Below are 26,682 nucleotides of genomic sequence, written 5' to 3'. Positions count from 1 at the left end.
GCAACTATGGGATGAGATGTTTTTGATGGTGACATTCATTGTTCCTCATGTGCATTTTTTGATAACATTAGAAGTTATGGCTTTTATGTCTTTCTGCATTTGGGTATATTCCCATTATTGTGTGTACAAAAGTCCAGTTAGACATTCGTTAAATATTTCCTAATCCATCTATAGTGTTCTTCATTTGAGACATTATCCCTTAACCTCTCTCAAATCCTTTTGCATTTACTTGGCATTTGTATCAGAGTGGATCTATATTGTCATTAGTCAAAATGAATTGGCATATTTAATTAATTTCTTTTACCTTGACATGGTTTTTTATTTCTATGTCATGAGAAAAACACTGAACAGCATGTTCAAGTGGAAGATATGCTTCTTAGTAGTATTATGAGAAGAAATGCATGTTTATATCATGCTGACTTTGTGGGAGTGTATCAGTAAATATGCTAAGGTGTTGCATGAATGCATGGAATGGCAAGATGATCAATATTTAAAGCCTATTGAAAATTGATCATTGACAACTACTAAACTATATGACTAGCTATCTAAGTATTAGAAAAAAAATCAGTGGAACCAGAAAATCAATAAATTATGATAGGTTAAAAGGAAGGAAAGATAATATTGAGAGTTTGAGAAATCATAAAAATAGAAAGAAATTGTATTAATAGCTACAAATGACTAAAATAGGTCAGTGGGATCCTAGAGTCAAAGATACAAATAGTAGAGTTTATTGGAGGGAGCAAGAAAAAGCTCTAAAAATAATCTACATGATCAAATTAAGGTAGGCAGCTCCAAATCAATGGTGGGCTCTTCCAAATTCTCCTTAAGATCCTATCGATACGTCAAGGTTTGCAACAAACCTGCTGAAATGATCTTCAATCATTGTTTTGTCCTCAACCAATGCTCTCCAATGACATATTTTTTGCTCAAAAAGTAGAACTTCTCTGCTCCTTGTGTTTGAAAAAAAAATGAATTTCTTTTTAGGGTGGAGGAGATGATTTTAGTCTTTTTTAAAGACTGCTTTTTAAATTCTTTTTTTTTTTTAACTTAAACTCATGCCTACTACAGTTTAGTCTACCTTCTGGGACTTTCTGGGTGTGGGGAGACTTATTGGGGTCTTGATTCTCTAGGACCCAGTTACAACCACTTGCCTCAAGACTCGTTGAGTCTTGGCAAGTCTAGGTGAGTTTTGTAACTATGGTTGTTGCAATTTCTTTTGTCAAGCAAATATTTGTGTGCAAGACGTAATTGGAGTCTCCTTATTTAAAAAATTGAAGGGGAGAAGACAAAAAGAAATATCTTTGAAGAGTTATCAAAAACGTAGATGAGTCGAATAAGGTAAGTAACAAAAACAAACATAACTTAATAAAGAATTTCTAATTGTTTTTTTTTTTTGGTTAATTTTATAATAATTTCAAATTCTTTTTCAAGTTTTTAGATGACAGAATCTTTGGTCAAGGTTCTTCATTTGGTGGATGATGATGGCATGTCAATGGGTTATTGGATTCATTGATCATTTCACATTTTAATCATATTGTTCCACCAACTATGGACATTATTCTCAAAGGATACCAATAAAGATATATCATATGAGGTTATTTATATGAGGCCATGGATAAGGCCAAAGAGACCATTCTGTGTTACTATGGTGGAAATAAGAAAATATATCAAACTATTTGATGCATCATTGATTGTAGATATGTGAAAAATTTCACCAGCCAATACACGCCTCAGCCTACTACTTTTTGATACATTTAAGGTTGATGAGATGTCACGGTAGGCAATACTTCATGCATTGATACAATGTTGCCAAAAAATGACATGAAAGACGAAGTTCTTGATCAGTTGGAGGTCTAAACAAGGGCAAAGGGAGGCTCTTTTCTTTATCTCAAGAAATTCAAAGGAGGGGAAAATAGCACCCAAGTAAAAAAAATTCCTCTCTCTCTTAGCTTAATACTAGTAGCAGAAGCTAGAAACTTGAATGTTTGAACAATCTTCAAATTTTTTACTTAATTCTTATAATTTTTAAATGTTTTTTTTGTAGTTTTATGGAGAGAGAACTATGGTTCTAGCACACCAAATCTTCATAAGCTAGCTATTCATGTTCTATCCCATCCCTATAGTGCTTCTGTTTGTGAACACAATTGGAGCCTCTTTGAGAAGATTTATACAAAAAGAGAAATAGGTTGACCCAGAAGCACTTTGATGACCTTGTCTTCATTCAATATAAAATTTACCTTCAAACCAAAATGGTGGAGAGTCCTCACGATACCATCAAATTGGTTGACATTGATCCCTTTTTTGATTGGGCTATCAAAGAACATAGTGATGGCTATCAAAAACACTTTTGAGAAAACATTCCGTCATCATTTTGATAGCGACTTACCTTCTAGTCTGAGGCCCAAAAGATTTACACGAGGGGGAAAAAGGCAGATATGTATTGTATTTGGCTGTTTTTTAACATATCATCATATGTAAACAGTTAGAGTGTTGCTATCCATTTACCATTTATAATTTTGTTGTGGTATGGTGCATTTGTTGAACTTTGAAGCTTTGAGAGTTTGAGGGTCATATGCCATACGTATTATTTGAATTATGACAAATCGATAATCAAATTAGACTTTGGTATTCTCAAATTGCACTAATTTCTTTTTCTGTGTATTTATAACTTTTTGTGGGCCACATTGTGTGAGTCATTTCTTTGAGCTGGCGAGTCTGCATTTTCAAACTTTGGTTATTACACTAGTGCCATGTCACATGGTATTTGATTATTAAGTAACATTAATGTCAAATCAAATAAAACAATCTTTATTTATTGACATTTAGGCTAGGTGTCTAGTGTAGGGAGCATGCCAATGACTGGATAGAGGTCACCTAACCTTGATAGGATCATTCTATGCTCATTTCACATATTTTAGATAGAGGGCAGCTACATCAAATAGCACTCAACTAATAATATAGAGATGAAAAACCTTTGATCCGGAGATTGAAGGACAAAAGAATTTTGGTTTTTTGGAGCAATCTCATTTAGGGATTGCATTGAATTGAGAGCATTCTTTTTTTATTATCAATATACTGATAAATGGGGCAGCTGGAGAAACATTATACAGCATCATCGGTTCTGATATAGGGAATGATCTTCCACCACGTGCTCAAGTTCTAATTTGTTTCACATTATTATTATTCTATTGATGTAATCAAATAGAATTTATTATTATTACTCTATTGATGTATTCCAATTGATTCTATTAATAAAATATAGCTCCAAGGTTTTGTTAGTATATTACTGTGATACATCATTCTCTTTATTGGCATCATTATGGTTTGATAAATAAATAAAAAAAATAGATAGAGTGCATCACACTTTACAGCTCCTCTAAGGAAGTTTCAACTCCTAGCCTCAACCTAGATTGGTCCATGTTATTTTGAATATCATTTTTCCTTTGAAAACCATGGATGAGAGCATTTGATGGCTGACCTTCAAGACAATTAAGAATGGATTCACTTATTGTTTGCTCCAAAATAGCTTTTTTTTCATTTGGCAACTAGCAATGAGCTACGTGTTGCGTAAAATCAATTTCAGTACCAATATATTACTACTATTGAAGATGTAATATACAAAGATTGGGCAAGGGACACTTTGCTTATATATTGTGGAATGGAGTGTTCCTAGGCCCTCATAAAATGACAAGCAACTCAAGGTCAAAGTTCTAGAACTACAATCACTTAGGAGAATGTGTTGTTTTGAATCTTTGTCCACATGTAACATCAAACTACTTTAATTTGGGCTCTTAAAGGTGCAATGAACAAGATGTAGGTCCTAGCTAGGGTTTTGAAGAGTTGTCTCCGTCTATTTGACTTATGCCCTTGGCTTATCAACCCAATGCTCCTACTTTTTTGTGGGATCTTGCATGAGTCAATGAACTTAAGTGCACAAACTCATTATATGGTGGAAGGTCATTTTTGTGATGACTTTAAATAGTGGTGTTAGTGTCTTGCAATCTTCTTGATATAGTGGTCATTAATGATAACTTTTTGTCAAAGAAGCAGACTCATAAAAGATTTTAGATTTTTATGAGGGCATTTACAATCAAGGAGCCATTATCTAACAGATGATGGAATCTTGGAAGTGTAATAATGCCCAAACAAAACTATTAATGACACTCCATAAAGACAACAGCTCCGACATATTCGATGGTTAAGAGAGACATCACCCAACAATTACAACTTGGCAATTTCCAATACTATTTGATTGGCAACAACACAGTTATTCCCAGCCATATTATAATTAACACCCAACAAAGAAATAGATATCGCACTATCTATATAAAAAACGATTCCCCCTTTCTTTTAATCCAAGGAGTTATTAAAATTTGAAGCCACATGCTCTTTTAAATTAACCGCCATATATAAAACTTCATATAAATCAATCCCTTAGAATATTCAACAGATGACATGTCAAATAAATCTAACTGGCAAACAAGCATACAAGCAGCCAGATGAGAGGCACCCAGGTGAAGTAGACACACAAGCAACTCAAGCTGTCGACCAAGTAGCTCAAGTAGACTAGCAAGGAGCTCAAGTAGACAAGTAGGCAACTCAACCAAGAAGACAAAGAGCTCAAGCAGGTCAACACATTTTTCATACCAAAAACTCTGTTTAGAAACTTTGACATCAATGACAAAATGTTTGACACCAAAACTCAAAATAAACACCAAAACAAATCCTCAAAGTCTATAGGAAACAACAAATTCCATTGGAGCTCCAATATGATTTTCGAAGTGAAAGCACAATAAATCAGCTCGGGAGGATCTTTCACCACCGAAACCAACAAACTCAAGAGGGTTTTGTCCTCAAGGTTTTTTTAGAAGAACACAAGTTCTCTCTGAAATGCAGAAGACAAATCCAATTCATCAACAACCAAACAATGAACCCTCAACCTCCTTTTATAACTTTTCAAAGCAACAAAATATTATTTTTTTCCTTAATTTTGCTCCAAAACTCCTTTTATAAAATAAATAATTGATTTTATGGAGCACTTTTCACCTTTTTGAAGAGTAATAATTTTTTTCATGAATAAAGTCTCTTTTCCAAGGCATTCATTAGAAATAACGTTTCAACACATTTAAAAAGAGCTATTACACTTGATCCTCCCTGTTAATAATTCCAACATTAGACAACTTAAGTGACCTATGAAATAATAATTACATAACTCAATAATATAACCAAGTTGTAAAAAGTACCCAAATGATATAATTTTGCAATTTTGATCATACCAAAGTGATATTGAAGACTAGGGACGATGATTAGAGGCAACCGGGTGACTTTCTAAAAATAGCTTGCTCCTCAAAAAAGTTTGGAGAGCACCTAAAAGGTCGGAAATTGATTCCCAAAGCATCAAAGGGCTCCATCTAATCCACTGAACTCAAAATCAAGAACAATTGCTCTGCAAGATTGATCAAATGCTTCTCCAAGAATGTTGGATTTCTCCCAAGCACACCTAGAGGCTTACTAAAAAACTGGGAAACTGGTCAAATGTTTATGAAACAACATTGTGTAAAAATGGGGACATTACAAAAGGCTCAGCAGGCAGAGGAAATCTATGGTTTCTATTTTTAATTTATATCTAAGCAATATGTTTAGTTTTTTAACCAATACTATCGTTATGAGACTTATTTTACCAATCCATAGAAACAAATAGATGTTGTGTTAATGATTAGAAGTTCATGGCAATGACATTTGAGATAGAAGCAGCCAGATTAGATAAAAAAGGCGTGGAGTGGTAACAAAAAAAATTTGGAGCTAGAAAAAGAGAAGACAAAAACAAAAATCAGTCAATCAATTTAAGTGGGCTGTTGCACCATTAATATGGACAGATCCAGCTTTGAGAGAATGTGCTAGAAAATGATGGAAGAGAACGAATCATTGAAAGGAAATGATTTAGCAGTATTATCATCTATGTCCATTTCACTTTATCCCCATGTTCTACCAACTATTTCATCCTCGTCTACTTTCTTGTCTATTCCATTTGAGATCGCTTTACCATTTGCTTCGTACACTTCCATTGGTCAAAATTGTCAAGGATGACAATAAGCTACAGGAGAGGAAAGATGTAGAACATATTTTGACTACTATAAATGAATAAAATAATTTCACCTCATGCCTATGATGTGGTGTGCTTGAGTTATGGTACTTTAATCTTTTGTTATATGGGTAGTCAACATTGAAGTTCCTTTGTAATGTCCCTTAGGAATTTTTAGAAATATGCTTTTTTGTATTTTAAAGAAACTTGAAAATAAATGCTACACTTTGAAATCAAACCCTACAATAAAAATGATCATTAATATGTAAATATGTCAGAATTCAAATGAAAGACAGTAAACATGCAATTTGTATCTTCTGTTTTATCTAAACTGAAAATGAAATGAGTAAATTAGAACTAAACATTAACCTAGAATTTAATTCAAACAACTATTAATTAAATAACCATAAGCTAATCAGTCTTAATTAATTTAGAATTTAATTAGCAACAGATTAATGTGACAACAATATTAACTGAATCCTATATATATAACAACACTACATAAAAACCCTTAATACTTGAATAATATTGAATTAGCTGCAATCTGATTGTTTATAAATGCTGTTGTGAAATCCATTTAACAACCAATAACTCTATGGATGGAAGCATACAAAATATTACTAACAACCAAACACTCATAACCCACAACCAATACCTGATTTGTAAAGCAGTTAATATTAGTTAAACCATGAATAATATGTAAGGGCTGTGATCAATATTTCTCTCTAAAGTGCCGTTAGGACAAGGTAATGGGGTATGACAGTCCTTTGGATGTTTCAATCTCCTCTTCACTTGGTGCAGAAGAACCTTGCTGCTGTGGTTTATTTAGTGTAGAAAATAATATATTATATCCAACAAATAAATATAGCAATGGTATGGCATAATTTCTGCTAATATTATAATTGAAACAACAAATACTATTATATTCAGCAAATTAAAAACATACACATAACTGATATAATAAATCTTTCATGATAGGTATAGCAATTGAAAACTAGCAATATATGTATATTATATTCCAACTATGAAATACAAACTCTCAACAATGTCAATAATATGGATTTTACTTGCAAATCTAAATCCTTTCTCGAGCTGAAACACAATTGTGATTCATCCAAGTGGAGAGAGTGTTTTCCTCCTCAAATATGAAGAGATTTCTAGAGGGTTTATGGGCACTTTACTTTCGAGACCCCTATTTTAATTGAACAAATGATTTAATGTGAGCCTTGACTTCTCTTTTATGGGCACTTTACTTTCGAGTCCCCTATTTTGATTTATTTTTATTTTAATTTACTTTTACTTCAAAGTATTTAAAATTATTTTCAAATTACATCCAAAAGCCCCTTTTGATTACATTTCAAATAAAACGTGAAAACTTATTTAAAATAAAACATTGGCATTCTAATTGAAAAGCACACAGAAAATACTTAGAGGGAGGGTTGAATTAGTTTTATAACCTTTTTAATTTCTTTAAACCATAGAGATTAAAAGAGAAAGTAGACAAGCAACACAAGAACACAGTATTTCATGTGGAAAACCCTTCTGGGTAAAAAACCACAGCAGATCAAAATCTTTTCCTTAAAAGAGCGCCAACTCTGAAATACAGAAAGTGGGCACCAACTCATAGAGGGCATCAACCCAGCACTGTAAAGTGAGCACCAACCCACAAAGGGCACCGACCCCTTTCAAAGCACAAACTTACAGAGGGCACCAACCCCCTTAGAAGCACCAACTTCAAAAGAGCACCGACTCCTGGTAACTGAGACACAAATTTTGATATAACAAGAAGACAAAAACACTATCACTTTAGACTAATGAACTTGTTACATATGACTGTATATCATAGCCCTTGATTAATAACTTTTCTCCTTTGTCTGATCACACCTTATTTCCTTTTTAAATCCAACCTCTGACTTGACCTTTTAAAATGCTTTTCTTCAACACATGACACACCAATTCCATCAATCTTCCATTTTTCATGCATAACTTCAGAAAGACCTTATATTTTAACAAATAAAACTTCAGACTCCCAATACGTTCTTTATTTCAACTCCTTAACAGATATTTCAAAAAAGACTTTCCCTTTTATTTTTAACTCTTCTTGTTTGTAGCACCAAATAGAACTGACCAAAATCATGAATTAATTTTGAAAACAGTGGCTCATGTATCTATCATTCACAACACTCTCTCACACTTTTCTTCTGCACAACTCAACATCAAAGATCATACCTATATGTCACAACATAATTACACAACACCCATCTTTTTAGAACAAAAACAGACCTTTTCATTTCCACCGTTTCACTCCATCACCGTAGAGATGAATGAAAACTACTATCATTGTTTTCAAACTGCACTTCTGTCGCAGTTTTATCTAACTTCAATACCTATCAAAAATAGGTATATAACTCAGATATCATCGAATAGTTGTTAGCTGCCAAAGAAAACTTTATGCCAACGCTTATTCCTTTTTTTGGGCACTCAATAATCGTCTAACTCTTCATATGTTCTTCCACGTCTAGCCAAAGAAACACACCCAATGCCCCCAAAGCTTCACCACTCCTCCATACGTTGCATATTTCTGTGAATAGAAGGAAAGGTGCAACATCTTTTCTGTAACTCACCAATCCACACATAAAAGTGTTAGAATAATATTATTCTATTATTATTTAATTGTCACTGATGTATTTTTTAGTGTATTCTAGTTTTCTGAGAATGTTTCTATTCCTGGCTTCCGTTAACGTTTGTTTCATTCTGGAAACATCATTCCTTGTAATTGCTATAAGAACGTTTGTCTTTTGTAAATAATATAATCTTGCAATTACCATCGAATCTTTTCATTGTATTGGAGGACAATCAAAAAAAAAAATTGAGATTTTTTATAATTCTAAATTATTTTAGTGAAAATTTTTCGAAACAAATTTTTTTTTTGGGATGTAATTTTTTGAAACCTAACCTAGTGTTTTCTATTAATGTTTGTGGTGCTTGTGGGTTCGTCAGTGGTTTTTGGGAGTCATGTGACTTGTTTCTCTCCCTCACACGATCTCTGTGATTTTTTCGTGTGAGTTTTGTGAAGGGTTTTTCCTGTCATTTTTTGACGTGTTCTTGCGGCGAATCCCCTGTCCATTATTTTTCGTGCATCCATGCCATTTTCTCCCTGCGAAATCACGTCTTCAAGGAGTGGTTTCTTTCGTGGTCGAAACAAAAAAAATTGTGCATGTGTTCTGTCCACATGCGTGGTTTTTTGTTCTGCGTGTTTCGTATTTCAGTCTCGTCTCTCCCAACCCGTGCAAATTCTGTCTACCCTTAGCCTGAATTCTTCATTTTGCAAACCCATGATCTTTGTCTGTTTTATCGGGCGCTTGTTTTATTTCGCGTGACTCTTGTGTCATTCTTAGGCTATGATCTCTGTGCATTTTTTTGTTCTTCTATTCGTGGTCTCTGTTCTGCGATCTCTGTTGTGCCATATGCTTTGGTTCACCCTGAGTTTGTTTTCTGCAATATTTTTTTCAGGTAACTCGAGCTAGGGTTTCAAGTTTATTCTTAGCCAACATTTTAACAGCAAATTCTCTGTTTTTTATTAACAAAAAATTAAAAATAAAAAAAATTTCTATAAAATATTTTTTGGGTCCTGTTCATATTTTATGGGTTTTTATCACAATTTTCTGGGTTCTTAGAAATTTGTGCATTGGGATGCGTTGATGAGTGTTTTCTGTTTCTGCCTTGGTTTTTGCGCTCTCATATAGTAAACTCTCTTTGACCTTGATTTCCATGATGGCGTCTCTAACAAATATCACACTAGAAGGCAACCAAAAGTTTAAGTGGCAAAAATTATAACACCTGGAAGAAATGAGTGTTGGCAATCTTTGAATATCGCCGTCTTGATCAGCTAGTGTTGGGGAAATCCACATGTGCTACGGTAGTGGGTTCCGATTTGGATAAGTTTGATGGGCAATATCGTGAAGCTGTCATGCTCATCAAACTATCAGTCATCGATGATCAGCTCCCACAGGTTTTGTCTGGCAAGACAACCTGCTGAAATTTGGGAGCATTTGAAGGTGTTGCATGAGACTTCTGATTAAAGTTATGCATTCTTTCTCAATAACATGCTTTTCTCTATCATCATGGATGAACAAAAATCTCTTTACAAGCATCTCACCAAAATCAAGGACATTTGTGATTGGTTGGAAGCAATCGGGCGGAAGATGGAGGAAGACGACATGGTAGTCATTACTTTGAAGAGTTTGCCGAAGTCCTATGAGCACTTTGTCGAGACACTCAACATTGCTTCAACTAATGTTGACCTCAAGTTTCCAGAATTGTGCAACAAACTTCTGCAGCAAGATCGGTGGAAACAGTAGTTTGGCAGCAGTGGCAGTTTGTCCTGCATAGAACAAGCTTTCGCAGCCAAATCCTTTCACAAGGATAAAGGTAAATCTCAGTGTATCAAAGGAGCTTTGCTCCGTCATCACAAGGCTTGAAGAAGAAGAACGTTCAATGCAACTATTGCCACAAGTACGATCACATGAAGTTGGTATGATGTAGACACTTGGCGCTCAATCCAAGCAAGGAGGTTCTCAACCTAAGGCGAATGCTGCAGAGCATACTGAGCAGATTGAATCTGTCTTTTACGCCTTCATGGCTAAAAGATCTATAGATCATGTCAAGTCTTCTGCTCGGTATATCAGTTCAAGTGCTTCTTGACACTTCACTCATCGGCGTGACTGGTTCATACAATATCAGTCTTTTTCAGATTTTGTGATCTTTGGAGGGGAAGCGTGTATCGTTGTTGAAAAGGGCAACGTGCAGATTAAGTCTGGTGGGAGGAATTTGATTTTCTCAATGTCTACTATGTTTCAGGAATGGAACTCAACCTTCTCTTCGTCAATCAGATTATGAGACTCTCAGCTCAATGTGATCTTCAGTTCACAAAAATGGAGTATTGTTAATTGAGAGACTCAGTCGCGAAATCCTCATTTGACCCTCTATTTTGCCTAGGACATTGGAAAGACCTTGTTTTGAGTTAAGTAAGTGGCAAATAGACTTGATGGTGATAAGTTGAGGTGAATTTGATCAAGTTTGAAGGTGAATTGAGGCAATGGAGTGTGAAATCAACCTAATTTATGAATTTCGCTCCTGACCCTTCCAAAGGGTCCAGAGCGAAATTCTTAGAAGACACCCTTTTCTTCCTAGATTAGACCAAGGTCTTAGTTTCTAAGGCATGTTGTGAAGGTTTTGATATGTTCTTGCCTTGAGAAGTGATTGAAAGCATTAAAAGATGAAGATTTTGCCTAGGGGATGAATTTGGCTCCTGACCCTTCCAAAGGGTGCAGAACGAAATTCTCCATAAACCTCATTTTCTCCCTTGTTTAGGCCAAAACTTTAGCTCCTTGGGCATATTTGGAAGTATTTGACATTTTTTTTGCCTTAGGGAGTGACTAAAGGTGAAGGAGATGAAGGATTTTAGCCTAAAACTTGAATTTCACTCCTGACCCTTCCAAAGGGTCCAGAGCGAAATTCTTGAAAACACCCATTTTCTCCTTAGATGAGGTCAAGACCTTGGTTCCTATGGCGTGGATGCAAGTGGAGTGGTGTATATTTTCCTTGCAAAGAAGATTGGAGTTGAAGAGATGAAGAGTCAAGCCTAAAACTTGAATTTCGCTCCTGACCCTTCCAAAGGGTCCAGAGCGAAATTCCTCAAAACCTCTCTTTTCTCTCAATTTTATGCCAAGACAAGTGTGGGTCAGGGTGAATTAGGATTGGAGATGTCCTTAGGCATGACTTTGAGTTGCTAGTAATCAACAAATTTGAAGGAATTGGACAAAAACTAGGATTTCGCTCCTGACCCTTCCAAAGGGTCCAGAGCGAAATTCCTAAGATTACCTATTTCCCCTTCAAAACAAGTCAAAATTTTGTTTTTTATGGCCTAGAGAGGAATGAAGTAACGTTTCCTTAACCTTTAAGGTGAATTGAAGTGGAAGAATGAAGGAATGAGCTCAAGAACAAGGATTTCCCTCCTGGCCCTTCCAAAGGGTCCAGAATGAAATTCCTAAGTGGTCTAGTATTTTGCCTAGGTCCTTGAGAAAAACCTATTCCTTGACAATTTTGGAGGTGAGTGACTTGATCTTGGTGGAGTAATGTTGAAAATGAGGTCTGATTGAGCAACTTTGTCAAAATTCGCTCCTAACCCTTCCAAAGGGTCCAAAGCGAAATTTTTATAGGGCCTGTCCCTAGAGAGGATATTGAGCGAAATTCCATTTTGATGTCTTCTCATTAATGATTTAAGGTGGAAAGTGCTATGTTGAAATGAATATGTCATATGTGCTTAATCATCCTTTGGTTTATTTTGCAGATGGGAGGAGATCAAGCCAGGACAAGGACGACCTATTCCAGTCCATCCTCATCAAGGACATTCCAAAAGCACAAAGATGGACTCAAGGTGTTTTGAAGCCTTGGAAAACTACAGGTGTTCAAGAAGTTGCCAAAACCTTCACTTCGCCACGCTAAGGAACCACATGATGACAAAGAAAGGCTTTGCCAGCACTTTAGGGTGAGATATGCTACTGGAGAAGGAAGACTTGACAATAAGGAAGCCTCATCAAGCAAAGGAAGTACATCATTCATCACGTCAGAGACAGAAAAGGATCAACCAAGTCACAAGCATTAGACAAGGTGGCATCCCAGTCATCATTCCTCCTGTCGGATTGGTCCACCTCAGCATGACCAGATTCAATGTACCTAATTTATCGGAGGCGGCACAAACTTCGGTGTACCTACCACTGCTTCCTATTGGTCCTCGCTCTGGGAATGTAATTTTCTAATTGGCTAAGGAAGTTTGCTATAACAAACCCTAATTACGGTTTCTATCCTGTAATCCTAGCCCTTGATACTAAGTCAATCAGAGCCGTCTGTTGTAAAGGGCTCCCTATATAAAGCCTTGGCTCCTCATTTGTGAAGGTTAATAGTTAGCTAATAGTTAATAGTCAGAGAGTAGGAAATAGTTAGAGTAAAGTAGAAAGAGAAGGCAAAGATTGTTGCGAAGATATTGTTGCAAAAGACTTGTAAACTTCATTGAAGAAATGGTGAATTCTATGGGTCGATTCAACAATTTGCATGGTCTCTATACTTCTCAAATTTGATTTCATGTTATTAAGTGAATGGAAGAAATTTGTATGATCAACGGTGAAATTCGTATATCCATACTACTAGCGGTTTGTTGATTGCAGACTTGCCTTGCATAGTCAACTGGAATCATTCAGCCTAAGCTTAACTTCAATTATCGCTCTTCAGTGATATGCATCAACCTGAGGGTGTCCATGCTTGTAGCAGTGATCTAAACATCATAAAGCTTTCCTCAAAAGATCGCACTAATCTTGTGGAGATAATCCTAGGATGTCAAAGCAAGACTTAGTTAGAATTTCATCAAAGGTCATTCATTGCTCTTACTTTCTTAGTGTTAGAAATAGATCCCATTCCAGCCCTTAGCCTTTTTCCTTTTTTCAAAATCAAGGGCCAGTGAAATTCCACGTTCCAATAATATCCAAAGCAAATCAGACGTTTAGGTCGTTGAAAGTAAGTTCCCTTGTGATTCTAGCAAAATCACATCGTATCGCAAAGAGCTTATCCACACGTAGAGAACCTACATATCAGAACCTTGGAGTTACTTCGACTGATCCTTCGGCGAGATCTTCAGCAGTCAGGAAACTTTATTCAAGAGAGGATAAGGTACCTTTAGGTATTTTATTCTGTGTTTGGTCTTGTACAAAAGACACATCAACACTTTGTTATAGACATTCCCAGTGATGTTGATCCACGTATTTTAGATGTCGGTACATCTACTGTCCAGCCTAAGTGGTGGGCTAAAACTATTGGTGATTTTCATGATGATGAGCTCATTGAGGGTAAATTGTCACAACAAAAGAGCAAACACCAGTATACAGTTAATTTTTCTCTCATGACCAACATTCACATTGTGTATGAGCCTCAAACATACTTTGAGGCTAAAGGGATACCTGAGTGGGAACAAGCTATGGAGGCAGAGCACCATAGTCTTCTGAAGAACAACATTGGGTTTTGTTTGATCTTCCTCTAGGGAAGAAACCTATCGGCTGAAAATGGATCTATAAGGTTGATGATACATTGGATAAGTACTAAGTTCAACTGGTACCAAAAGGCCTCTCTCAGGGTGAAGGCATTGGATACGAGGAGACCTTTGGACAGCAAAGATGAGCACCATCAGATTAGTTTTAGCCATGGCAGATCAATTTGGCTAGAAGGTCCATTTGATGGACGTCAAGAATGCGTTCCTCAATGGTGAGTTGCAGGAACAAGTCTACATGACGTAGCCTCTTGGATTCAAGGTCGCTGATAAAGAACACCGGGTGTGCAAACTGGTGAAAGCACTCTATGGCCTAAAATAGGCTCCTCGGGCTTGGTACATGAAAATTGATAAGTACCTCACTGATCAAGGCTTCCAGAGTCCTTCCGACTCAAATTTGTATGTCATGACCACTGGCCATGATATCATCCTTGTTATCTATGTGGATGATTTGATTATCAGTAGCAATTCTACACTTTTGCTGTAGGAAATCAAACACAATTTGTGCCAATCGTTTGACATGACCGACCTAGGGCTTCTGCATTACTGCTTAGGTGTTGAAGTTTGGTAGAATAGTGATAGCATCTTCACATCTCAATTGAAGTATGCCAAGTCTGTGCTAGAAAAGTTTTGAATGCAAGACTGCAAACCTGCATCTACCTATGAAGAAAGGCTTGAAGTTGTCGGCCAAATCTGACTCTCCTGTTGAGAATGAATCTGCATTCAAGCAACTAGTGGGCAATCTCATCTATCTCATTGCCACTAGACCTAATCTCAGTTTTGTTGTGAGCTACATTTCTCGCTTCATGACAGCCCCTAGAGTTGAACATTGGGGTGCAACAAAGTGTCTCCTACGCCATGTCAAGGGAACTTTTGACTTTGGCATTCTATATGGTAGAAACAAAGATCCTAGACTCATTGGTTACACAGACTCAGATTGGGCAAGTTCTGTTGATGAGAAAAAATCTACATCTGGGTATGTCTTTAGTTTGGGAACAGGTGATGTTACTTGGACTTGTAAGAAGCAGATCGTCGTATCTCTTTTCTCAATCGAAGTAGAATATTGGGGAACTGTAAAAGTAACTTGTGAGGCAGTTTGGCTTCGAAGGATGCTTTCAGACATACACATCTCAAGCAGATCCTTCACCCCTCTTCTGTGACAATCAAGGGGTGCTCAAACTTGCCAAGAATCCAATCTTCCATGAACGAACCAAGTATTTTGAGCTTCATTGTCATTTCATCCGAAAGCTAGTTGAAGATGGATCAGTAGATTTGCAATATGTTCAAATTGAGGATCAAGTTACAGACATCCTCACCAAGTCTCTGAGCCCGGATAAGTTCATCAAATTTACGGGGCAACTTGGTGGAGTTGACAGATTGACCTTTAAGGGAGGGTGTTAGAATAATATTATTCTATTATTATTTAATGGTCACTTATGTATTTTTTAGTGTATTCTAGTTTTTCAAGAATGTTTCTATTTTTGGCTCCTGTTAACGTTTGTTTCATTTTGGAAACATCGTTCCTTGTAATTACTATAAGAACGTTTGTTCTTTTGTAAATAATATAATCTTGCAATTAACATCGAATCTTTTCAAAAAAGACACATCAACTCTACCAAAAGTGTGCAAAAAATAAATTGATTCTTGATCTAGGGCAAAACAAAGGTTACGCATCTACCACATAGAGTATTACAAACTGCAAAGAGCTTGTTCATGACGTTATTGTTTCATTGCCAAGTGTATGAATGGTCACATAAAAAAAAATGGAATATGTGCTAAAAACTCTCTCTGTTGTAACTTTTTGATAGAATTATATTCGCACCACATCAAAAGTTAATGAAAAAAAAAACATTTTACTTCTTTTGAAATCTGTCTTTCATCATGAAGTCAATTTTACAAGAGACATTACACTTGAAAAACAAATATGGGCAATTCATTCTTAAATGTAGCACATGATATAATTGTAGGAATAGATACATGAGCATTCAACATTAAACACAAACCATGGAAGTGCCACGTTTTGCATAAAAAGATAATCTGCCCACATCACAAACAATTCCAAGAAAATTGATATGTTTGAAAATCCAATCATTAATGTGGCACATAATCTAACTTGGCACAAGTCAGCAAACCAAAAACCAGCTTAAGCACACACAGGCAGCTCAACCAAGCAGGCAAGCAGCTCAATGAAGCAGACAAGTAGCTTAACCAAACAGGCAAACAACTCAACTGAAATTTCAATTCAAAATCTTTGAATCTCAACAATTGACCTTTGATGTCAATGACAAAATGTTTAACAATCTCCCTCTTTCTCATTGATGGCAACCCATCCTGAAACCAAAATCAATTCTGAAACGAACTAAACAAATGATGCTCCCCCTATCTTACTACTCCCCCTTTGACATCAATGACTGAAGCCAACCAGCAAACTGAATCGAGGCTGAAATATTGTGCCAATTAAAACTCCCGCCGAGACTATACAATAGATCAGTGAGGAAGTGGAGTCACTCCCAACTTCTCCCTCAAGAATTCAGTTTCCTTTGGTAGAGGCTTAGTAGACAGGTCTGCAATCTGCTGTTTGGTAGACACATATTCCAACTTAAATTGTTGATTAGTAACTTCTTCCCTCAAAAAATGATACTTAATGGGAATATGTTTAGTCCTAGAGTGCATAACTAGATTCTTAGAAATGTTAATGGCACTTGTATTGTCACAAAAGATAGAAATAGGTAGATAGAAATTCTACCTTAATGTTCGACAATGTCTATTTTATCCAAAGAACTTGTGTGCAACATGACATTGCTGCAATATACTCCACTTCAGCTGTAGATAATGAAATAGAAAGTTGTTTTTGACTCAACTATGAAACAAGACAGCCACCTAGAAAGAAAGCACTACCACTTGTGCTCTTTCTATCATGAACTGAATCACCCCAATCTGCATCACTATAAGTTGTAAGTGTAAAATCATTGCCTTTAGGATACCATAAACCATAATCCATATTACCCTTAAGATACTTGAAGATCCTCTTAACTACCTGAACATGAGTAACCTTAGGAATGGCCTCAAATCTAGCAACATAACTAATAGCTTGCACAATGTCAGGTCTAGTAGCTGTAACATATAACAAACTTCCTACCATAGACCTGTAAAACGTTTGATTAACACTTGGAGACTCATCATCTTTACTAAGTTTGCATCTTGTTACCATAGGGGTACTTACAAGATTACAATCCTCCATTCTAAACCTTTTCAACATCTCTCTAATGTACTTAGTTTGAGAGATAAAAATACTTGTATCCAATTGATGAATTTGTAAGCCAAAAAAGAAAGACAGCTCACCCAACATGGAAATTTCGAATTCCTTCTTCATATTGGCAGCGAAAACATCACACATTTCTACACAATCACTACCAAAAATCAGGTCATTAACATAAACTGCTACAATCAGCATGTGTTTACCTTCTGATTTAACATATAGGTTGTCCTCTATCCCTCTTCTAAATCCTTTCTGTTGTAGGTAACTGTCAAGTCTGTCATACCAAGCATGCGGGGCTTGCTTAAGGCCATAAAGCGCCTTTTTTAGCTTACAAACATAGTTCTGATTTTCTGATAAAACAAACCCATCGGGCTGTTTTATGTACACCTTTTCATTTAAATTATCATTGAGAAAAGTAGATTTCACATCCATTTGAAAAAATCTTAAAGCCTTTAAAAGAAGCAAGAGCTAAGAACATTCTAATTGCTTCTAAACGTGCAATAGGAGCAAGGGTTTCATCAAAGTCAATATGTTCTACTTGAGCATAACCCTTGTACACAAGCGTTGCCTTGTTTCTTACCACGTGGCCATCTTCATTCAATTTGTTTATGTAGACCCATTTTGTGCCTATCACATTCTTGTCTTTGGGCCTAGGAACAAGTTTCCATGTTCCACTTTTCTGAATTTGATCAAGCTCCTCGTTCATGGCGGCCACCCATTGTTTGTCTTCAGCTGCCTCTTCAAAATTTTTAGGGTCAATCATGGACAGCAAAGAGATGTCTTCATCCTCATAATAATTAACATTTCTTCTTGTAGCTCTAGGTCTGTCCTCTTGTAAAATCTGATCAATAGGATGATTCTTTTGAACAAACTTAGAAGTCTTCAAAAATGTTCAAAATGTGGTCTTACCTTGTCCAAATTTAGGTTTATTCATGGTTATTGCATCTGCTGTCCCAAACTGAATATCATAAGGTGCATTCCCAATAGGAGCATCTTTGCCTCATGTTAAACACTTTTTGATGAATTTTTAGGACTTCCACCCGCTATCCCAGTTTGTACATGTGAAGAAGATTGTTGGACAGCACCTTCTATTTCAATTTTCATCTTTTTGAGTGCTATCATCACCATTTTCCAACTTATCATGTGTATTAGTGTTCTCATGAACTTTTACATTAATACTCTCAACAATCTTATATAGTATTTTATTAAAACATCTTTAAGCTTTACTTTTAGAAGAGTACCCCACAAAGATACCTTCATCAACCCGAGGATCAAATTTGCCAAGATTGTCTTCATCTCTCTTGATGTAAAGGGACTACCAAAAACTCTAAAGTACTTAACTGAAGTAGCTTTACCTTTCCACAATTTGTATGGTGTTTTATCATGCTTTGCTCTAATCATCCCTCTATTCTGGATATAAACAACAATATGGACTGCCTCTTTCCAAAAAGAATCACTCACCTTAGACTCATTCATCATGCTTCGAGCCATTTCTTGGACTGATTTGTTCTTCCTCTCAACAACACCGTTTTGTAGAGGTGTTCTAGCAGTTGAGTACTGTTTAGTCCCTACGGTGAGGTTGGTAAACTTACAGATAACGAAAGTATTCAACACGTACCAACAACACATGTAACAAGAACATTCATGTATATTAAAGCATAAATAACAATTGCAGGAAACACAGATATGGCAGAATTATGGTATCTTTATTTCATTCCGAATATGCCAATACAATGCTAACTTGCCGAGGTTCCATCCATACACTATATAGATCCGATAGTTGGCCAGGCTGCCAACTGTCACAACCTACCAACTACCAACTACCCCACGGGAACCTCTTGGCAACCCATACATAACAAAACATAAACACCCCAAACAACTATAAACTAATAAGTGTTATTAGCCCCTAACATCAGCCCCCCCCAAAAGTAGTCATCTTCCAGACGACTAGAACAAATAGGAGTTGGAACTACAAAACAAAAGACACTAAGACTTATGAGGGGGAGGAGGCGTCCTTGTCGTGGCCAAAGAAGGTTGCCATCCTGTGTGGAGCAGGAGGTTCTTCTTTCAGCTGTCGCTCGCGTGCCTTCTTGACCATGTATGCAGCCTCCAATAATTTCTTGTCCTTCTGCTCCACCTGCATAGTCAAGTCAGCCACCTTCGCTGCAAGTGCCTTCGACTCCACTTCCTACCTATTGCAATGGGTGTCATAAGTGGCCACCTTCTCCTCCAACTCAACCCTCAAGTTCTTCTCCATGTGGCCAACTGCACACGGTGTTCCACCTCCTCCAATATGTCGACGTATAGTTGTTCCTGTTGCTCCATCTTACTTTGTCTCATCTGCAAGTAGACATCTCAGAACAACCCCTCCATACTGCGCAAGGTAGCTCCCAAGGTGCCAACTCCCTCCACCAGTCGCATGTGCTTCCACTCTTGCGCCATCATCAGCGTACGACTATCAGGTCACCCTCGTTGCTCGAAGTGGCATGCAAACACCTCCTCACACCTTGAAGCCATGAAGTGCAAGAGTTTCTCAACATCAGCTGAGTTGCTGACATCCATCTGTCGAGCCAACTGTGCCATACCTCGAGCTATGTTCGATATCCCCTGTAACTCCCCAAGGAACCACTTGAGGGAGCGTGTTGGATCTCTAGGGTCTGGCGGTGTGATGTGTAGACCTGCAAGTGGTCCTCCAGACTCGCTATCCTCTACATCAATGATTTTCTGGTCATGTCCTCTTCCCCCAATCTCCATGTCCTGCTCCTCTGCGGACATCATCTCATCCTGAACCTGATTTGTGATAGGAGCTGCTCTGTGCTGTGTCTCTCCTTGGCCAACTACCATGTCGTGCAGTGAAGGCATAGTGGGAAGGTGAGCTGCAAGTGCAAACTGCTCGAGCCACCCATCCAAGGATGCATCCATATCATCGTCTTGCTCCTTCTCCTTATCAACTAGTGCACCCAACACTGCCAACTCCTCCGAGCCAACCCCTCCTTCTGTGTCTGCCATCAATACGTCCATGTACTCATTCCCTCTTGGGGGTGTTGTACTGCCCTCAACTGCTATGGTCACCTCCTCTGTTGCTCGAAGTGGCATGCAACGAGCATGAAGTGCAAGAGCTTCCTGCCTCCTGCCTCCTGCCTACTGCAACAACGTCATAAGTGGCCACCTTCTCCTCCAACTCAATCCTCAAGTTCTTTGCTATCGTGGCCAACTGCACATGCTGCTGTTCCACCTCCTCCAATCTCTCGACATATAGCTGTTGTTCTTGTTGCTCCATCTTACTTCGTCTCATCTGCAAGTAGACATCTCGGAACAACCCCTCCATATTGCACAAGGTAGCTCCCAAGGTGCCAACTCCCTCCACCAGTCGCATGTGCTTCCACTTCTATGCCATTTCCGACGTACAACTGTCGGGCCACCCTCGCTGCTCAAAGTGGCATGCAAAATCCTCCTCACACCCCAAAGCCATGAAGTGCAAGAGCTTCTCAGCATCAACTAAGTTGTCGGCATCCATCTGTCCAACCAATTGTGCCATACCTCGGGCTATGTCCGATATCCCTTGTAACTCCCCAAGGAACCACTGGAGGGAGCGTGCTGGATCTCTAGGGTCTGGCGGTGTGATGTGTAGACCTACAAATGGTCCTCCAGACCCGCTATCCTCTACAATGATTTTCTGGTCATGTCCACTTCCCCCAATCTCCATGTCCTGCTCCTTTGCGGACATCATCTCATCCTGAACCTGATCTATGATAGGAGCTGCTCTGTGTTGTGTCTCGCCTTGGCCAACTACCATGTCGTGCAATGAAGGCGAAGTGGGAAGGTGAGGTGCAAGTGCAATCTGCCCAAGCCACCCGTCCAAGGATGCATCCATATCATCATCCCGCTCCCTCTCCTTATCAACTAGTGCACCCAACATTGTCGATTCTTACTGGCCATCCCCTCCTTCCATGTCTGCCATCATTACGTCCACAGACTCATTACCTCTTGGGGGTGCCGTACTGCCCTCAACTGCTACGGTCACCTCCTCTGCTTTTCAGAGTGGCATGCAACAGGCATGAAGTGCAAGAGCTTCCCGCCTCCTGCCAACTGCAACGACGTCATAAGTGGCCACCTTCTCCTCCAACTCAACCCTCAAGTTCTTCTCTAGCGTGGCCGACTGTACACGCTATTCCATCTCCTCCAATCTCTCGACGTATAGTTGTTGTTCCTGTTGCTCCATCTTACTTCGTCTCATCTGCAAGTAGACATCTCGAAACAACCCCTCCATACTGCGCAAGGTAGCTCGCAAGGTGCCAACTCCCTCCACCAGTCACATGTGCTTTCAGTCCTACGCCATCTCCGACGTACGACTATCAAGCCACCCTCGTTGCTCGAAGTGGCATGCAAACACCTCCTCACACCTCGAAGCCATGAAGTGCAAGAGTTTCTCAGCATCAGCTGAGTTGCCGACATCCATCTGTCCAGCCAACTGTGCCATACCTCGGGCTATGTCCGATATCCCCTGTAACTCCCCAAGGAACCACTTGAGGGAGCCTGCTTGATCTCTAGGGTCTGGCGGTGTGATGTGTAGACTTGCAAGTGGTCCTCCAGACCCGCTATCCTCTACATCAATGATTTTTTGGTCATGTCCTCTTCCCCCAACCTCCATGTCTTACTCCTCTGCGGACATCATCTCATCCCGAACCTAATTTGTGATAGGAGCTGCTCTGTGCTGTGTCTCGCCTTGGCCAACTACCATGTCATGCGGTGAAGGCGAAGTGGGAAGGTGAGGTGCAAGTGAAAACTGCCCAAGCCACCCGTCCAGGGATGCATCCATATCATCGTCCTGCTCCCTCTCCTTATCAACTAGTGCACCCAACACCGCCAACTCCTCCTAGCCATCCCCTCCTTCCATGTCTGCCATCAATATGTCCACGGACTCATTCCCTCTTGGGGGTGCCGTATTGCCCTCAACTGCTACGGTCACCTCCTCCGTACTAGTACATGTCGTACTAGTACCTGCCTCATGTATAGCTACCTCCTAGCTCTCATCATTCCGCACGGTGTCAGCTTCCTTGGCATGTTGCATGTCTATCCCCGCCACCGTACCGTCCATCACTATTGTGCTGCCTAAGTCTCCACTTGTACGGTCTGCTGGTCCACTAGTATGGTTTGCTGCTGATATGACTTGTGGTTCTTGTACGTCCAAGCTTATCTGCGGCAGCGACACCCACATTTGTGTTGGAGGCACCCCTTCATCAACTTTCCTAAACAACACTCCTACTGGTCTCATGTTGCCTATCGGGCTAGCCATTGTGAGTGCTCCCTTGGGTACTCGCTGCATGGAATGAAGCAATTTGGGGGGTGTAAATTTCACCCGAGTGCTTCTCCACCGAACTCACAACCCTCCATGCTCCGACTACTCTCCTTCCTCCTCTTCCTGCTGCTGTGACTCGACTTCTTCTTCCTCTCCTCCGGCATTGTGCTGTGCCATGTGGAATCCCTCATCCCAACTCTCTTGTTCCTCTGTTTCCTCTTCTTCCTCATTTGAGTCTTCCATGCCACTATCTTCTTCCACCTCTACTGCTACGTCCAACTTCCTCCTCTTCGTTGGTTGCATGGCATCTCCAAGGGTGTCTAGGTGAACATAATATTACATGGAGGGTTTGTTGGGTTCCACCCTACTGCGTGGCTCAAAGGTACCCCACATCTCTGAAGGTACCTGTGTACGTACTGCATCCAGAAACAAACTAATGGAATGGTGGCACATATAGAATGTTTTATGCTCTAAGTTGAGGAAATCATGAATCCTCTCAAATAAGAGCTGCGCCCAATTATAGACCTTACCACAGTTGGTGTCGTTCATCAGTCCTATCATCTAGATGGCTATGTCAAATGCTCGGCTAGCCGCTGTGAGTCTTCTTTTCACCAAATCCATCAACATCCTCCACTCCTCGGGTGCAATGAAAGCACGCTTCAGTCCTCTACTGTTATTTGCAAACCAAACAATCTTCCACTGTTCTTTTGTCAAATCATCCTTGCACACCAATTCCAACAACCATTTCTTTCTCTCCTTGCTGAGCTTCTTGGTCGGTTTTGTTGCAGATGCTCCCTTATCGAGTATACCAAATACCCTCTTGAAGTCCTCAGCTTCGAAAGAAATCTTTACTGTGCAGCCCTGGAACTGAATAATGGAGGCTCTCTCGTGGCGGTTGTATTTGGACACCATAGTACGAAGCACAAGTTCAAAATCCTTAATATTAAACGTTGACATCTGGATGGCGTGGTCCACCTGTGCTTTCCGGAGAGAATCTTTTATCACATGGTCTGAAGGATTTTCTTCCCACGAAGTAAAATATTCACTGCCGGTCACACTCTCAAAAGTCACACTTTCTGCAGTGATTCCTTCCGGGTCCGGGTCTGGGTCCTGTATTTTTGGCCTGATCTTAACCTTCTTGCTGCTGCTACCAAGGTCTGTAGCTGTCATGGTGGCGATATGGTTGCCTTGCCCTCCATGCTGATTTATCCCTTTGTCACTTTCTGTTCCCTGGCCGTTATTATAACGGTCCAAATTTGCTGCGTGACTGGGGTCCCCCTAGCTAGTTCGGACCATAGTACCAAATTCCCTGCCAAGCCTGCTGTATGGTCTGCCAAGTTTATGCCTGTACGTGATACTTCTTGATTGTACGACTTCTTCAACTTGTACAAATCTGCTGACAACTCCGTACGGATGGCTCTAATTTCTTCTCGGATGCCTTCGATTCTTTTTTGTAACTCCTCCCTGCGTGTATGGATGCCAACGTTGAAATGATTGTACGGTTGTTGACCGTACGGGGTACACGCCCCCTTCTCCTAGCCGTATGGTCTTTCCTGTTCTCTTGCTAGTATTCGTACGCTATCGTATGGATCGCTTTTCTCCCTGTCGTGCAATGTACCTTCGGTCAGATCAAATGCTTTTCGTACGGTACGACCCCCACGAGTTCGTACGTGTGCAGTGTACGGTCACCTTGGTTTGCTGGTCGTACACCGTACAGATTAAACTTATGCACTTTGTGCACAACTTCTCCTTCCCTGTTCGTACGTGTCGACCGTACAAGTGGTTCGGTTCCACCTAAGGTCGTTCGTGTTGCTCGTACGGGCACGTTTGACTGGTTTTGCTCTCCACCTGCACCCTTTGAATTGGTTCGTACTGATGAGTCCTTTTGCTCCCTGTCTGCCATCCATACAATCTTTACTCGAGTTGCTTTGCTATGTATGGATGCGTACGATCCTGTACTTTGACTTCTTCCTTGATTCGATTTTCTTCCTTTGCAAATTTTGCTTCTACAAATTTGACTCCTCCTATGTAATGTGTAAAAATGGGCTCTTTGGGGATTTTTATAATCATTTGCACTTTCCAGGGTTAGGTTTAGGCATAAATACTTTATTAATTTTTTATAAAATAATCTCCTTTTTATTAAATGTATTTTTCCTTTATTTACTTCCATCACTTTTGCCTTATATTTTAATTTTTTAATATTTGCTAACCCTATCCCTTTTACTTTTTCCATATGCTTTTCTGTTTTAATTTTTAATACCCCCTTCCTTAGATAATTTTTTAAAATCTTCACTCAACAATGTTTTTTGAATTCAACTTACTAAGGTATCCAAAGGCCCGTTTTTGTCGTTCTGCTCTCCCTTTTTGATCTTCAGAATTGCTTATCTCCTCTTCTGACACTTCTAAAGAACATTTTTGCTCCCTTGGCTTCCTCTTCGACGTACGACAGTGTTCCATGGGCGTTGGGGACGGGGGGACCAAGGGCCTAAGTTTGGGGATGACGATGGGGGGGTGGTGGGGTGGTCGTGCCGATATAGTTATACATATACATACAGTACTTGAAAAACTAGTTTTGAAAAGATGTATGACAGTATAACAGTATAAGAATTAGATTTCAAATGAAACTATAGGAAATACCAAGATTTCTTCAATGCCAATTGCTAATTAGTAATTAGTAATTGCTAAATAAAATTTGACAAATGAAATTGTCAAATTCAAGATTTCTATTATATCGAAAAAGGAAAACGAAAATATGAATATCTGATGCCATTGCAAAGTCTATAATAATAAAGATGATTACATGATTCATCATTACAATGAGTAGCCAAATGCAAATACGTGTAGCAATAGCATTACAAAAGAGACTAGAGTCAAAGACAAAATGACAAAACTCAAAATGTAGCTAATGGAGGCCTCTAATCATCTGCGAACTCCTCACTAGAACTGTTGGACTCTTGAATATCAAGATCCCTCAAGGTCACACCAACTAGCCCTGCATCTGAAGTGGTAGGATCATCCTTATCAATCTGTGAAGGCTCCTCTGGCTCTACATCCCATCGTGTCGCTGGACTCTCCTTGTACACAAGTGTCTTGTGGTCCATGAGACGCAAAGCACTGTGTACAGCCACAAGCTTCTCTGCTCTCTTAGAGATAAGTTTGTTCCTCTTAAGAGAGTGGATGAAGCTATATGTAAACCAATTCCTCTTAGCAGTTGAAGAACTGGAAGCTTGGGATAGCAAACGGATGGCTAGAGTGGTGGTCAAAGATTTCGGGCCATGACAATTCCACCACAAAAGTGGGTCCTCTTGTGCCATAGTGTCTATATCCATCTTTGCTGCATCTGAAAAACCTCTAAGAGTGGCAAATCTTCCCCACTCAGTGCGAATTGTGTCGGCATCTTTGGAATCAAACATCTTCTCTACGCACCTAAAGAAACCCGCCTTCACCTCATCATCCTGAATCGGTGTCACTCTACCTGGTCTAGCCTTGTACCACTTAGGATTCAAGGCAAAGGCAGCCATATACAAAGGATTGTTCAACTCGTCCCATCTACGCTGAATGATAGGCCGGATTTGCTCATTGTAGAATGCTAGAGAGGGGTCCTTCACTCGCATAGCAGCCCTCATCTGGTCAAGCATAGAGTCAATGCACTCATACACCTCTCCAAGGTTAGGTGCATCCCCATCCCCATATCTGATCACCTAGAATACTGGAGAAATGATGGAGACAATGTATTTCGCATTAGTCCAAAACACATCACTCTTCACTATCTCCTTCACCCTTCTCCCCTACTCTATCTTGGCCTCAGCCCACCTATTCCACTCATTAGTCATAACCATGAGTTGCAATGCCTCTTGCAACTCAATCATCTTCTCCAAGAGAATGAAATAGGATGCATATCTAGTCTCAACTGGTTTCAAGAACTCCTTCGCGAAGGTCCTGAA

The 26,682-nt window shown here is 39.2% G+C and overlaps 1 protein-coding gene across 1 annotated transcript in view; it reads left to right on the top strand.

The window, feature by feature from the left end:
• LOC131075364 (uncharacterized) overlaps window positions 1-26,682 on the top strand; it is a 175,148-nt gene that overhangs the window by 73,696 nt on the left and 74,770 nt on the right. The window lies entirely within an intron of this gene.

This window comes from Cryptomeria japonica, chromosome 2 (assembly GCF_030272615.1).
Source record: "Cryptomeria japonica chromosome 2, Sugi_1.0, whole genome shotgun sequence".
NCBI lineage: Eukaryota > Viridiplantae > Streptophyta > Pinopsida > Cupressales > Cupressaceae > Cryptomeria > Cryptomeria japonica.
This window is presented reverse-complemented; position numbering and strand designations above follow the sequence as displayed.